Source organism: Hemibagrus wyckioides, linkage group LG07 (assembly GCF_019097595.1).
Source record: "Hemibagrus wyckioides isolate EC202008001 linkage group LG07, SWU_Hwy_1.0, whole genome shotgun sequence".
In the NCBI taxonomy this organism is placed as follows: domain Eukaryota; kingdom Metazoa; phylum Chordata; class Actinopteri; order Siluriformes; family Bagridae; genus Hemibagrus; species Hemibagrus wyckioides.
Genome location: NC_080716.1, coordinates 10415163 through 10430490, shown reverse-complemented (window position 1 = coordinate 10430490; position 15328 = coordinate 10415163). Strand labels below are relative to the sequence as shown.

General features: G+C 38.6%; 1 protein-coding gene across 6 annotated transcripts in view; it reads right to left on the bottom strand.

Moving 5' to 3' along the window:
- ctnnd2b (catenin (cadherin-associated protein), delta 2b) overlaps positions 1-15328 on the bottom strand; it is an 83459-nt gene extending 68131 nt beyond the window's left edge. For 5 of the 6 annotated variants that reach the window (XM_058395848.1, XM_058395851.1, XM_058395852.1 and 2 more), the window contains exon 1: positions 15054-15327. The gene's annotated coding sequence lies outside the window, so the exon portion shown is untranslated. Of the gene's footprint in view, positions 1-15053 lie in introns of all 6 variants that reach the window. The other variant, XM_058395850.1, reaches the window with a different exon arrangement.

Below are 15328 nucleotides of genomic sequence, written 5' to 3'. Positions count from 1 at the left end.
AATGACATAAGATTTCACAACACACATGTAGCATGAGTGACAGGGGAACGTTGTGGGACACAGAAGAAGTGAGATGCCTTACTGTGAATAAAAGCACTTTTTGGTGTAAAAACCCACTTCTTCTGTGTCCCATAACATTCTGTGTCATATACACTACCAGTCAAGAGCTTGGACACACCCTTCTAATTCCATGGTCTTTCCTGATATTTCTTTCTTTCTACATTGTAAAACAATGCTGAAGGCGGCCGAAATACACAATAATGTCCTTTGAACAGTTGATATTGAGATATGTCTGCTACTGAAGCTCTGTAAAGCCTTCATAACGGCTCTAATCTGAGGTGCTGTTAATTGGTGATTTCTGAGGCTGGTAACTCTAAATGAACTTCTCCTCTGCAGCAGAGGTCAGTTTTGGTCTTGCTTTCCTGGGATGGTCTTCATGTGAGCCAGTTTCATCATGGTGCTTGATGGGTTTTGCAAATGCACTTGACAATACTGTTCTTGCAAGAACTATTCCAGAACACCTGACCTTCGTGTCTTAAAATAACAACTGACTGTTTTTTGTTGTCATTACATATGGATTACTTAAGTCCATGTGTGTTATTTCATAGTTTTGAAATCTCCAGTATTGTTCTAGAATGTAGAAAATAAATCCCTAAACAAAAAACATCGAATTAGAAGGTGTGTCCAAACTTTTGACTGGTAGTGTGGTTGTGTTCTCCATGTGCATTTGTGATGACGGGTTCAATAGAGTCTGAAACCAGACCAACGCTGTGGGGAAACCAACAGCAGTCAGACTCAGGTTCAAACAGCAGCAAATGTGCTCAATGTGAAAACCACCTGAGTCCAGCTACTACCATGTTTCTGGGAGAAGAACCCAAAGGAAAGCCACATAGACCCGTGAAGCTGTGAGCCAGCATTGCTATTGAAATGGTCATCCTAACAAGATTATCTAGCTTGCAAACATGTAGCAAATGACTGAATCAGGCAACTCACACCCCATATTTCCCGTATGTTAACATCGAAACACTAATTTCACTAATTTGCAGTGTTGCGTTGCAAATAAAAGGGGGGGATTTTGCGACAAATGTCTTCACATTCTTCCCAGAGCCTGCTGTATATCTCTAATGAATTGAGACTCAGGGAGCAATCTGCTTTTCTCTGACCCATAAATGAAGCTTTCTGAGTTGCCAAGCTGCATGATTGTAGGGAACAAAAGTAATGCCACTTGGTTTGAATCTTTCAGATTGTTCCCTGTGAATTAATAGTAAGCTAAAGCTCGTCTCTGTTCCCTATATAAAATCCTTCTACTTCATTCGACAGAATCGTTGCAAGCCTCATTATAGACAGACACAAGTCAGTAGGAAGCAGAGGTTATTCATGAGTAAGACCCCAAAATGGAGAAAGCTTTACTATATAGTATTGCTGTGAAAGATTACATAAAATCAGACGTGAGCTGGAGGGTTGAAGAAGACAATTGACGTGTGAATATTTATGCTGCAAAATAATGCCATTATAGTAAATGGAGAATAATCTCAATAATCTCATTATGAATAAAGAAAAGGGTTATCTAATATTTCTCATCATGAGATTATTATTTAAGAAGTAGAAGACCATTAAGCCAATTTCTAGACATATTTACTAATATCAAGATTAAATGCTTTAGCTAATAGAACTATATCAAGTGGGATTCGATGTAAAGAGAGACTCAGCTCTCAGTTCTCAACAAGATATATTCACCTGCAAAGATCATTTTTGCAGGATATGATTTTTACATTTAAAATATAATGGAATTTGACCTATTTTTATTCACCCCAGTGGTGTTTTTACCCTGTGTTATGCTGATTGGCACGACACAGATCTTACATGAGGACAGATTGCCTTAATGCACACAGCTATCAGACCTACACTGTTTATTATTGCTTGCAATAGAAGTTGCTCAGTTCCTCTTTTTTTATCTATCCATCAATCCATCCATCCATCCATCCATTCTTCTGTCCATCCATCCATCAATTTTTCTATCCATCCATCCTTCTATCTATCCATCCATCCATCAATCCATCGATTGATTATGACCTTAAACTGTGGAATTGTGGAACTGTTTTTTTCTTGTGCTGCTGAGTCTATATAAAATTGTTAGCAATTTTCTTATATTCCCCTCATCCATCCATCCTTCTGTCCATCCATCCATCTATCCATCCATCTATCTACCCATCCATCCATCCATCCATCCATCAATTTTTCCATCCATCCACCCATCCATCGTTTGATTATGACCTTAAACTGTGGAATTTTGGAACTGTTTTTTTCTCCTGCTGCTGAGTCTATTTAAACTTGTTAGCAATTTACTTATATTCCCCTCATCCATCCATCCATCCCTCCATCCATCCATTCATCGTTTGATTATGATCTTAAATTGTGGACCTCTTTATCTCTTGCTGCTCTGTGTCCATTTAAACTTATCAATTTTCCTATATTCCCTCACTCTATCCTTCCATTGATCCATCCACCCATCCATGTTTCCCTCCATCCATGATTAGATCATTATCTTAAACTGTGGAATTCTGCAACTGTATTTTTTTCTCCTGCTGCTCCGTGTCTATTTAATCTTGTTCACAGTTTCCTTATAGCCCCTTCATCCATCCATCTATCCATCCATGATTAGATTACTATGTTAAACTGTGGAACCATTTTCACCTGCTGCACTGTGTCCATTTATGTTTGTTATTAAAGGCCAAAATAAATCAAATAAGCATAACAGGCAAATGACATCATTTTGTCATATTGCTACCAAATCAACTACTTGCTTAAAAAAACAATAGTAGGTAGCTATCATGAGCATCATGATATATCATGATACAATTTTCTGATCTAATTATAAAATAATAATACCAAACACTCATGCAGGAAATCGAAGTAGAACGATGAAAGACAAGGCAAGAGTTTAACAATGATAAAGACAATGAAAAGAGCTTGCATTGTGCTCCTTTCAGGTGCATACACTCACACACACACACACACACAGTCACAAACATACAATACAGACACACAGGTGCCATGACATGCTTTCTAGGATTGTTAACTGGTGTCAGATTTAATGTAACCTCTTTGACGCTGTAGTTATTTATCTACTGAACAGTTCAGTTACAACTAATATTTGCTAATATGGCAAAAACGCAAATACTAAATTTGCACTGGTGTGTCATGATGGACATGGAAAACGTTATGAAGGTACATGGTATGAAGCGAAAAATATCTGAGATGCATCATTTAAAAACTGTCATCATCTGATGCTGTTGCCACTTAGCTGCAGGGCCTTGCTGATATTCCTTCATGCTGTGAGATAAACAGAGGCGAATTCTATGTGTTGGGGGATGAGGGGGTGGTGGTGGCCGAGCTACACCGGCAAATCTCATTAAAACAGCACAGCAACGACACAATGCCGTGGAAAAGACAGTGGAAAATGGTAACAGTGTAAATGTTGTGAAATGGGAGCATTTCATTCCTGACAAGAACAAAAAAAATCTGTAATGGAAAAATTTTAATATATGAAATTTTAATGAAAAGTCCAGGACACATCATTCTCCAGCAAATCAGTTGCAAGCTTGGAGGATGCTTCATTTTTTTTTTTTATATATTTTTCCCCTCCATTTTCTCTTTTCAAATCATCTTTTCAAATTGCTGCTCATGCTGTGTAACAGTGCGTGGTAAAAAGGAGGACAAGTGCTTTCTAACCTCTTGTCCCAACCATAGGACACATGCTTTTCTGTTGGGTCTCTCAGGAACCAGAGTACGCAGTCTTAACAGCTAGATAATGTGTCTGATAAACAAACTCAAGAGTACCTTCCACCATTTCCTGTTGTTTTTAATAAATTATTATTATTATTATTATTATTATTATTATTATCATCATCATCATCATTATTATTATTTTAATAAATTATTATTTTATTTATTATTATTATTATTATTATTATTATTATTATTATTATTATTATTATTATTATATAATTGTTTTAAAAATGATTGATTTACTATTCTATTTTGAGTATCCATTCTGATTTAATGATAAAGACTGAAGATTCCTTCGCCAGGTAAGGAGCATACTGAACCCTACTAAATGGCTCTTATAGAATCCTGGGTTGTACTTTTATTTATTCTTAAATCTCTTTTAACTCATTATGGCTTTCTATAATTTCATTTGTTCTTAACATTGCTTCGCGAGCAAGAGTCATCTAAGCCAATATTTATTGCTTATTACTCACATGACTGTTTTTTTTTTTTTTTTGTATAAGAACACATTTATAACCTCAGCCATCATGTTTATGTCTTTAAAAATCCTAGCTCTACCTCTTTCAGCCACCCACTGTGTAAGTTTAAGTCCAAGCTTGTTTACTTGTGGCTCCACAACAGTGGAATATATTATCCTGCTTTTACAGGTTGACTCATGTGTCATAAACCACTCAAAGATGTTTCCGAAAGCACTTGAATATCGACAAAGAAGCACTTTCAGCACCTTTTAGTGCATAACATGTTTATCCAGGTGTGTTTTTTTTTGTATGCTGATGTGCCTCTTGAGGTAATCGATGACCTGCACTGCTTTATTCTGCATGTATAGTTTGCAGTAATTCTTCTTTGCCTTGTAAGATTGTATCATTCCTAGCTTGACTGACTGCTCCTGACTGCGTACTAGCATTTACTCAGCTGCTCGTGGAACTGCACTATAAGCACATTGACAATTCGAGTGTAGAAGTAGCCCAAATTTGATTGCTTTGCCTACATGCCACACGGATCTGATTTACCTAAGAAGTGTGGATATAAAAATATGAACTGTTCAAAGACGATTTTCAAGTGATCATAATTCTGCATGGATGTACCAGCTATTTAAACAGTAACAGCTATGTGTTGGTCTTTTGCTTCTTTTTCATTTTTAATCTTAAACATCAGAAACAGATACCAAAATTGGAAATAAACGCCTCCTTATGTCATAGCCTCCAAATAGATAATGCTATCTATACGTGATATTGTGTCATTTTTACATTACCACAGAATCACAAGACCTCTGCTTACAACCCTTACAGGTTATCTCACTCCCCATCACCCAAATGATTAACAGATCCTACAAAAGATATGACGCATCCCTTCACAGCCATGCTGTGATTCCTGACAGCCCTGACAGCATATCTAACTACAGTCTAAAAATGCATGTAAGAAAAAAAGAGCCTTGCCTTTATGAATCAATCTGCTAGCCAAAACTGTCTCTTCAAAGTGATGGATATTGAATTCTTGTGTTTCAAGTGATGTTTACAGCAAGTGGTAAGGTTAAAGCAGTCCTAATAAATGCCCCTCATAAGCTCAACCGCTGGACTTAAGCCCTCTGCCGGTGGACTTAAACAAAGCTCTAAGAAATGGGGTCGTATCAAAGACAGCCAGCATCTCATAGTCATTAAGGTTCAGTAAAACAAAGTGCTGGAATATGAATAAATCAATAAATAAAATGCAGAAACCTGCAGCATTTTCACTTCACACTGTGACTAGATTTGTCTAATAACTACATGATAAACAATCAATCTTGCCTGGATGTTCACAATATGGCAGCCATTACTTTTGGCACTTTGTGCTCTTGAACAACCTGTTACGCTTTATTTTTAGTAAAAAAAAATTGTCACCGGGGACATCTGTCCTGAGCTGGTTTTCATCCCAAGTACCTCCCATTAAGGCCTTAGCCATATGCTTTTGACAACAAATTAGTCTCCGCTGGCAGCGTCTGCCTCGTCTTTTAGCGAGCTGAAAATCCACTTCACCAAATTCTGTCTCGCACTCAAGGCTGCACTGCTCCAATAAAACCAGATGTTCCAGTGTGCTTACAGCCCACAGCACGACGGGTTGAAAATCCACCGGGTGCGGTGCAGTATATCAGACAAAAATCCAAAGCCATCAGTGCGGGACCAGCGAGTGTACCTGCCAAGTTGTATCGTTGCTACACGTCTGTCAAAGCTTCTGACACCTTACAGCGCAAACTCTCTACTTTGTACAGTGATCATTGAACCCTGAGATCCCTGAGATCTAATGTCCTAGAGAATTCGATTTTAAACCTAATCCAGCACAGCTAATCAAGCAGATGGATCATTTGGCACAGAGATGCTTGTTTAGGCTTGGAACTGTTCTTCAGGCTGAAGATTGGGCGACTTCAGCAGAAAATTTTTTAACGGAGAAATTTACTATGTTCTACGTGTAGAAAATATGCCTCATGAACAGAAGTGTTCTTCAAAGTGGGCTTGAAGTTGGATGTTTCGAATATTTGTGTATGTGATGCCATTATCACCTCTACACTGAAACAAAGCTCACTGAATTTCCTTCATTCGAACGCATGCGTCTGCACCGCGTGATTCAATTGAGTAACATTAACACAATCACTTTGTGTACATCCAACATGATTTGATCAGGTATTTATTTGATTAAAATCAAACACTGGGCTCGGACCTGAGCTGAGAATCAAACACTGTTTTTTCCCCAACAATTTTCACATGATTTAATCACCTAAATAGTTATATTTCCAACATCAGTGCCAACATCCTTGGGAGATTTCACAATGCAACTGTGTTATGTTAATACTACATGAATTAATCACGCTCACTAAACATCATTTTGTATAACATTATTTTTAGGTAAACTATCTATCTATCTATCTATATATATATCTTTTCTTGAATCTGACTGACCACATATTCCCTTTTTACAGTGTATTTGTAGCTGTGCTGTATGTTTTGTGTCATCCTACACCATCCTCCTATTGATGGCTTTTAGATGAGTGTCATAACAGCACTCACTGTTAACGATTTCCTTTAAATTCTGACATTACCAGAACTTTGCCGTGTTACAACGGCACTAAATTACCCACTAGTGAACCCGTCAAACGAATTCGATCTCAACTCACCACCAACGAATTCTTTGTGATGTGTGAGAAATCCGGTCGAACATTATACAGCGTAAACCTGCCTTAAATAAACTAAGCATAAATAAAAGAGACAGGATAAACATTTGAACACAGAATGTTCGACCCAACCTCTTCTTTCTGCTCCGTGTTAAATGGGAATTATGTTCTCTTCAATGCAGGACTGAAGCCATCAGCACCTTACATAATATCACCTCATCTGGACAAAAGTGTTTGCCAATAGCGGGTTCGATGTACCACTTCAAAACACAGAAAATGCTCAGTGCAGAGATTGCGGTTTCATTTCGACTAATGCAGGAATGGATCGCAATTAGAATAAAATGCGATGAGAGGATTAAAATGTTCAATAAGGTCTTAAAGGAATCTAATCTCTAATCTAATCTCTTCTTCTAACACTGAGACAGTATATATGCACACAAACCTGAGCATGACATTTGGCAAGTGATGTCCTACTTGCCCTTTACCTTATATGTGCATATCTGATCCCTCTAGAAGGCCTAGTGCACTTCTTAAGGCTTTTCCTTTTGGCCTACTGATGCAGATTTTAGAGCTCGGCCTTGTGCTCTGATTAGATTTAGTGATACGGTGATTTAGGGATATTTTATTAGAAAAGGAAAAAATGTGCCATATAGTATAATGGGGCCTAGATGTTTCAGTCTCGCAAAATCATCCCACAAGCATACTAAACGTCTGAATTTTCAAGCTTCAGTGTTCTTTATTTCTTACTTATTCAGATGTACACAGTGAACAATAGAAAGAAAAAAGATTGAGAAAACAGACTCTAATCAATATAGAAATAAATATGCTAGAAAGAAAACAATATAATAAACATATATTAAAATATAGTAGACTCTAAAGAAAGTAATGGTATAAATAGAGTGCAATGGAAAGTATACAATTTATACAGAACTATGCAGTGTTTTTGTGGTTTATGTTATTTCTTTTCATTTCACATAAATGAAATACTTTAACTTTTACTACTACTACCACCATTCAAAACACTTATATTAAAATATATTCAAATACTGTTTTCTATTAACCAAATGAATTATTCAATTATTCCTGTCTCTGCATGTGTGTGGAGTAGTGCTGCATGCCTCTATGCCTCGAGGGTTTCCTCCAGGAACTTTGGTTTCCTTCCTCCAGTCCAAAGAAATGTGTTGCAGGCTGACTGGCATCTCTAAACTGTCTGTAAGGTGTGTGAGTGGGTGTGTGTTGGATTGTGCCCTGCAGTAGCCGGGCATCCTGTCCAGGATGTCCCCTGCCTTGTGCACCGAGTCTTCTAGGAAAGACTCCAGGTTTCTTTGTGACCCAGTATGAAAATGGATGGATTTTCTGGTTCTGTTTCTTTACTGCTTATCCTGCACAGGGTTGCAAGGAGCCCGGAGTCTATCCCAGGGTGTTCGGGGCACAAGGCTGGGGACATCCTGAATAGGGTGCCAAGTCTTGGACTGAAGGAGGAAGGAAACCTCCAAAGCACAGGGAGAACATGCAAACCTCAGGCACACAGGGCAGAGGTGGGACTCGTACTAACCCTGGAGGTGTAAGGTAAACATGTTAACGGCTTTTTTATCTCTGTATTCAAAATAAATTCTAATACTGTATTAAACTAGTGATAACAACCTCAAATAATGTTGTAAGAATTGTTAGGTTATGCAATGTGTTACAGGTAATAAAGTGTCAGAAACCACTTAAGCAATGTGTGAACAATTTTTTAGCCCTGTATAGCTCTGATGAAAAATCAAATAAAATGTACACAGTAAACATGTCTTGGATGATCCATATATGTCAGCTTAATTTTTTGCTAAACCACCCCTTTAATGTTGGTTATGATATTTGAATCCAAATATTAATGAGAGCAGAAATGGTTATGCTCTGTTAAAAACTTTTGCATATAACAAATTACAGACTACTCAGGCTTTGGCAGAGGCTGGAAAGGTTTGAAAAGATATGCCAACCTGGCCAAATGTCACAGATATGTTGCAAAAACAGGACAAAGCCAAGGCAATTAAAGGCCTCCTCCAGTAATGTTCTCCAAGGACAGCTGAGCATGACATTGGTGATAAAGACTAATTATGTCAGGCCTAATGCTTTTTTTTTTTTTTTTTTACGTACAGTCTTCTGACCCAGCTTAAATCATGTTGCACTGTACTGTGCGTTCTTAACTGTTATCTTTTACTTATATGTCAGATTTGTGCCTTTTTGCCTTAAGCATTTAAGCCATTGTACAAGTTTCCACTATTTTACCCCATGACAGCTATGTGTTGACTAGATATCATTTCAGTTAAAGTTCTGGGATAATGATCAACATGTTGTGACTGCCAAGACGCCACCACTGGGACCTTGAGCATGGCCCTTAACCTTATCTGCTCTTTGGCTCTATGCTATGTTCTCTAATCCAGAAAGAAATTTCATTGCACTGTCCACAAGTAGATGTATGATGGAAATAAAGTCTTTTTTCAATGCTTAGTCAGATATTTCAAATATTTTCTCAGTATTCATTATTTTCTGGGGTTTTTTTTTTTGTGTATTTTATCTTTAAGAACCAGTACATAGCAGCGCATAAGAAAATAAATTTCCTCTTTCTCTCATTGCAGTGTTTTCTTTGAATGTAAACTGATGTATGGATTGCTCATAAAATGCATATGCAAAATCCTTAAGGTGTAGCTTGTGTGTTGTTTATCATGTAGTCAGTGCTTAAATGGGAAACAAATCGGGAGGCTCCAACAATTTTGGATCGCACCTACCTACCATACGGTTGGATTAAGAAATCATTCGAGCCAGTTGTGTGCATTTTTCAGGCCTGAATTGCACAGAGATGAAAAAGTCTCAATGCAAAAATGTCACTTGTCGCACTGCCTCGTGTGTGTGTTGTTTGTTGATGTCGCTGAAATCGTGGCTCAACTGAATGGCTGCCTGTCACTTGCAACTGTGAACACAGGGTTCCACAACAATGATTGAGATTTATAACTTCACCATCAAGAAACTTCCTCTTGTTCTTGTTCTTCTCACTTATAATTGCTGCACTAAGCTGAGCTTCCAGGTTTAAACTCCAATTAAGACTCTTACAAGAATCTGATGTGGGATTTCAGTTACAGGCTTGTGGATCAAGTTATGATAGCGTCAAGCACCTCTGTCATAATAACAGTTGGCTTGCATAAGATTAATGACCGCCTTTCCTTTTTGGGACATGGCTCAAAGCACCATTTTTAAATTTCAATCTATTGTGCTGGCAACTGGCACAGCCATCAGATCCCATGGCCTTTAGTTTTTCAGCACCAAGGGCTCATATGAAGATAGCCTATATGTTTCCATAAAACGATGCCAAGTCTTGTGAGAGAAGCTGATGAATCCAATGGCAATGTGACAATATTTGGTTATTATATCTAAATCTTACTCATCTACCTGCACTGCATCTTGGATATTCCCTTTATGATTTCTTTTAAGCTCTTTTGTGCTTCTGGGAGACAACAAATTTGCTGTCTAGAATATGATTAGCTCCATGGAAATTGTTCATGGTAAGGAGGTCTGGCACAGACTACTCATGTTTGGTGAAGAAACAGCACAACAAACCTTTAATTCGGCTGTAGCACAGCAAGACAAACCATGTTTAAGCCTCATGTTAATAGAGCTGTTTAAGTGTTTGTAAGGAATAGAAGCAGGGCTGATAAAACAGAATCTGTGGAGGGGAAGATATGTCTCTGACTGTCCGGAATGGCTTTGGAAACTTCTTTGCATCTTCCCTATACATCAGTTATTCTGCAGGACCGGACAGACCTGAGCGAGTTAAATGGCTGGTGTTTGATTCTATTTGAAAACAAATGACTTTGCTTAGACTTGCTGTAATTTGTTATCCTCTCAAAGAACAATAATATATTATATATGACATATTTGAATACCCAGTTTTAACTATTCATCTAGGCTGTGCTGCTGAACTCTGGTTAGTGTACTGGTAGTCTCATGTAGCCAGATCTTCAGACTGACAGCAGGAGGTCTGGACTCAAGAGGGTGTTTGACTGACATGCAAAGCAACCAATCACAGAAAAGTTAATGTCGATGTCCCTACAAAAACAGGCGTCATTTAAGAAAGTCATGCAAATTTATGAGTCTATACCGTGAACTTCACATCATTTGGAAAATCCAGTGTTTAGCTGATCATAAGCGCTCAGTGTCACAGACAGCTTCCATCTTCCATGAGGGAAGCAGAGCATCACAACAGCTTTGTATTAAGGCAAAATGTCATGAAAACGTGACACATATGTCTCCCGGAGCCTGCTTTTGCAGGCTTTCCGATTTTGTGTGCCATATGCATCAGATGTTCAGCCAACATTTGTGTGACATCTGAGGCTGAGACTAGGTTACTCGTGCCTCAGTGGGTCAAGTCTACCAATCCGAAGGTTGTGAGTTCAAATCCCAGCACTGCCAAGATACCACAGCTGGACCTTTGAGCAAGGGCCTTAACCCCTTAAATGCTCCAGAGGTATGGAATCATGACTAGGGTCTCTAACTGTTCAGTTGAAGGATGGATTAACAAGGTTGGTGGACAGTAGGTACAAAGCAATAGGGACTTTATGCAACAACGACTATAGTGACAGGAAATAATTTCCACTGATGGCAAAGGCACGGAAATCAATGTCACTAAGCAACAACTTGAACATGACGGTGTAATTGAAGCTGAATGCAAAACATCATTTAAAGAACAAAAGAAGAACAGCTTTATGCATTGCAAGACTGAAGATGTGGTGCTATATATACAATCTGGATAATGGCACAGATAAAACCTTGATTATTCCATCGAAAGGACAGCTTTGTGTAAATAAGGGTTTAACTGAACTCACTAGAATTGTGTATAAACCATGCTTAGTATCATGTACCTGGCAATTAGTTTAGAAATCTGCACATATTGTAGCTGTAGAATTGTATTGTTTTGTTCAATGCATTAAGCATCTTAGCATTTCTTATTGTTTATGTGGTCAGTTGATCTGTTGTACTGTTCTACACTATCATTCTTTTTTTTTGTTCCTTTCCTTTTTCCTATCAGATTATCTGATGTGACTTACTCAATGTCAACATCATGGTCTACTCTATTATTACTATATATCTCTCTCACACAAGATGAATATGCTAACCCCCTGGAAATGCATAAATGAGTGACTCATCTAATCAGCCAAGCGGCATGAAAATTTGAATTTCATTTCCCATTTCCTCTCATCACTCATCTTTCTCTATCCTTTAGAACCTCCTATGGGGGATTTCAATTTACATTTGACTTTTACAGAAACACCAACTCAGTTATAGTAAAACAAAAAAAAAATATATGAAACCAACCACCCTGGAGAGGTCAAGTGAACTATAAATATACTGCAATATCCCTGCTGTCTCTCATAATTCACATTTTATATGTCAGTGGTTTCCTTTTCAAGTGCAAAAGCTCACTAAGCATGAATTGTCTCTCCTGATTCCAGGTAGCCAGCTACGCATGTTTCTCTGATCTCGGAAGCACTAACAGTTTGTGCACCACAAAATTAGCTTCCAGTCTGCAGAGCATGAGTAGGTATATGTATAATTGCATCTTTCTATGCTACACTGATCAAATGAAAGTAGGAACGGGGAAAGAGAGCTCCTGCATGCACTTGATATGGGCATTAAACAGTGCAGGGAGATGACTCTTACCCAACAGAGGAAATACATCCAAGAGGACTCTTCTGGCATTTTAACAAAACAAGAGGATGGTGGTTGAATTCCATTTGCAAATAATGAGCTGGCCTTAAACTCCCATTGTCTCAAGATGGTCCAAATTGCTGTTGCATTTAAAAATTGAAGCCAATAGCAGTTTTTTTAAGCAGGAATTGTTACACTTACAAACAGCCTTTTGTCTTAGAAGCCTTCGAACAAAGAAGAAGTATCAAGCTCTGAAATTAATCAACACATTTCAAGGCCCAGTTGGCATCACATATTGGGAACAGTTTCACAAATGTCAAAAAAAAAAAAAACTGCAGTGTCATTCCATGCGTGCCAGCCACGGACAATCTGCTGCTTGTAGAATCAGCTGTGTTGACAATGAAAGCCATCGTGGTCATTGCTGAATTTTTCAGAGGACCATAATGATGAGAAGAACCATAATGAGGAGACCAACTGACTTGACTGGACTGATCAAACTGATGATTTCTTCCGGGATTTTGTCCTCTATCACAAAAACTATGCAGAGTTTTGTCCCTTTTTTCACTAGCCTTACTCTAAATTTAGTCACAGTCATTTCCATTTTCTGTCTAGTGGCAAGGTGGAATTAGGTCTGTCTCTGTTTAAGAGGTTTCAGACTCGGATCTAATGTATTTTCTGCCTTTACCTCGGGTCAAAGCGATCACACAAGATTGCCAAGTCCTCTCAAAGGAAAACATCAATTTCTCTGCTCAACTACATAAAAATGGAGACCAGACAGGCCCTGTATGGTACCTCGAAAAGCTGGGATTTACACCTAAAGTCTAGACGCAATGACTGCCACACAAACCACATATTAGATATTTGGATTATGGTATAAGACATTTGGAGAGATGAAGACGCTCTCTTGTGTTATGAAACAGCACCATGCCTTGACTGAAGCAAGGTTCCAAAGCAAATAATTAGAAAAGAGCTGATACATCCTGTACATAATGTACTAAGCAACAAAATCTTCACACGTTCATCCAAACGTACCCACACACCAAACATCTAGCTGTGCTGAGGATACTGATGGCAAGGGATAACAGGTAATTGGTGAAAGAATGCCTAATATCAAGCCTAATGTGTTCCATCTGGTGCAAATGCATCATTTAAATAATTCATGCTCGTAACAGCTCTCTGTTCTGAAATATTCTTGATTGAATTGTTGATCTGAGCTTACGTCTATTATCCTACATCTATCAAGGTGCAGCTGGTCAAGCAGTGACATCAGTCTCCCAACAGAGGCTGCTGCTCCAATCACCAGCAACAGCCTTTCTTTCTACTATACTTCCAACATGCTCAAGGAAAAAAAAAGCATTGATAGCATATTTAAGAGTATCTCTGTGACCTGCACAGGCAAATCCCTCAACACAAACACAACCCAGTCTGCTCTGAATTTCATACACAGCCTTCAGATCTGTAATATTACCAATTCCTGACTAAAGATTGCCTCATTAATTCCACATGATCCACTATTAAAGAGGTTAATGGTGTGCTGCGTCCTTCTCGGTCCCAACCGGCAAACAGTTACAATCTGAACGGGTTCTTAGTAATAAGCGCAGGAAGACATAAACACTGAGCAAAAAAGCAAGCAGCTGCTGCTGTTTCAAATATGAACAGATGTGCAGGTGCAATATTACATGCTTTATATGTAAGATGGAGTGTAAATATAGGAGCCAGTATCTGTGGGTAGCAATTACATAGTATAAAATATATTATTATGATAGCAATAGATGATTATATGGTATGATTTCATGGCCTCATGTCTACAGCTGTCCAATTACATGATATGGCCTCATTTGTGAGAATGTCAATTTTATGCTTCCTTTCTATGTATGTACATGCATGTGTGTTTGACAATGTGTGTGTCTCTGTGTGTGTGAAAACACAAATACAGCATGCTTTTTTTTTTTTTTTTTTAATAAGGCAGTATCCTTTTGTTTCCATTGTAGTCTAATCAATGGCCCATTCCTTAATGCCTATTTTTAAGGCCATAACATGTTAGGACCCGCGGCCATGATGACCGCACCGTCTTATTCCCATGAATCGGAGCATGGGAATAAATACAGCATTACAATTGAGGTCAATAGGGAAGTAATTCCCATTTTCATCTCTCCCACCCCCACCCCTACCTCCATTTCCATCTCCATCAACCATCTCCTCGGATGGAGAATGGGCCTCTAATGGAGTCCTTTATCAGTCTACACTATCAAATCGAGGAACCATGAGGAATGCATGAAATAAAACCAAACAAACAAACAAACAAAAATGCATCATATTATAGGCATACAGGAACAGTGATGCTCTTCTGATCACAGTCGATATTGCAGTGTAGTTCATGGAGCGTGTGTGTGTGTGTGTGTGTGTGTGTGTGTGTCAGCTGGAATGACATTGCGCTTACCGACTGCTATCCAGAGTGAAAAATAAAACGCGCTCCTCTGATTAAAGCCCGCTCTTCACACAGGGGCCGAATCCGTTAAGCATCTCTAACGATCTCCGCCGAAAACCCGCACCGTTTTGGTGAGACACCGGCGAGCCGAGGCGTATAAAGCATCCGATACACACATCCGCCGGGAGAGGAAACGAGCTGGGAAAAAACTGCGGAGAGAGAGAGAGAGAGAGAGAGAGATGAGAAACCGAGACAGCTCTCCTCCTTCTGTGCCGCTGTAGCATCCC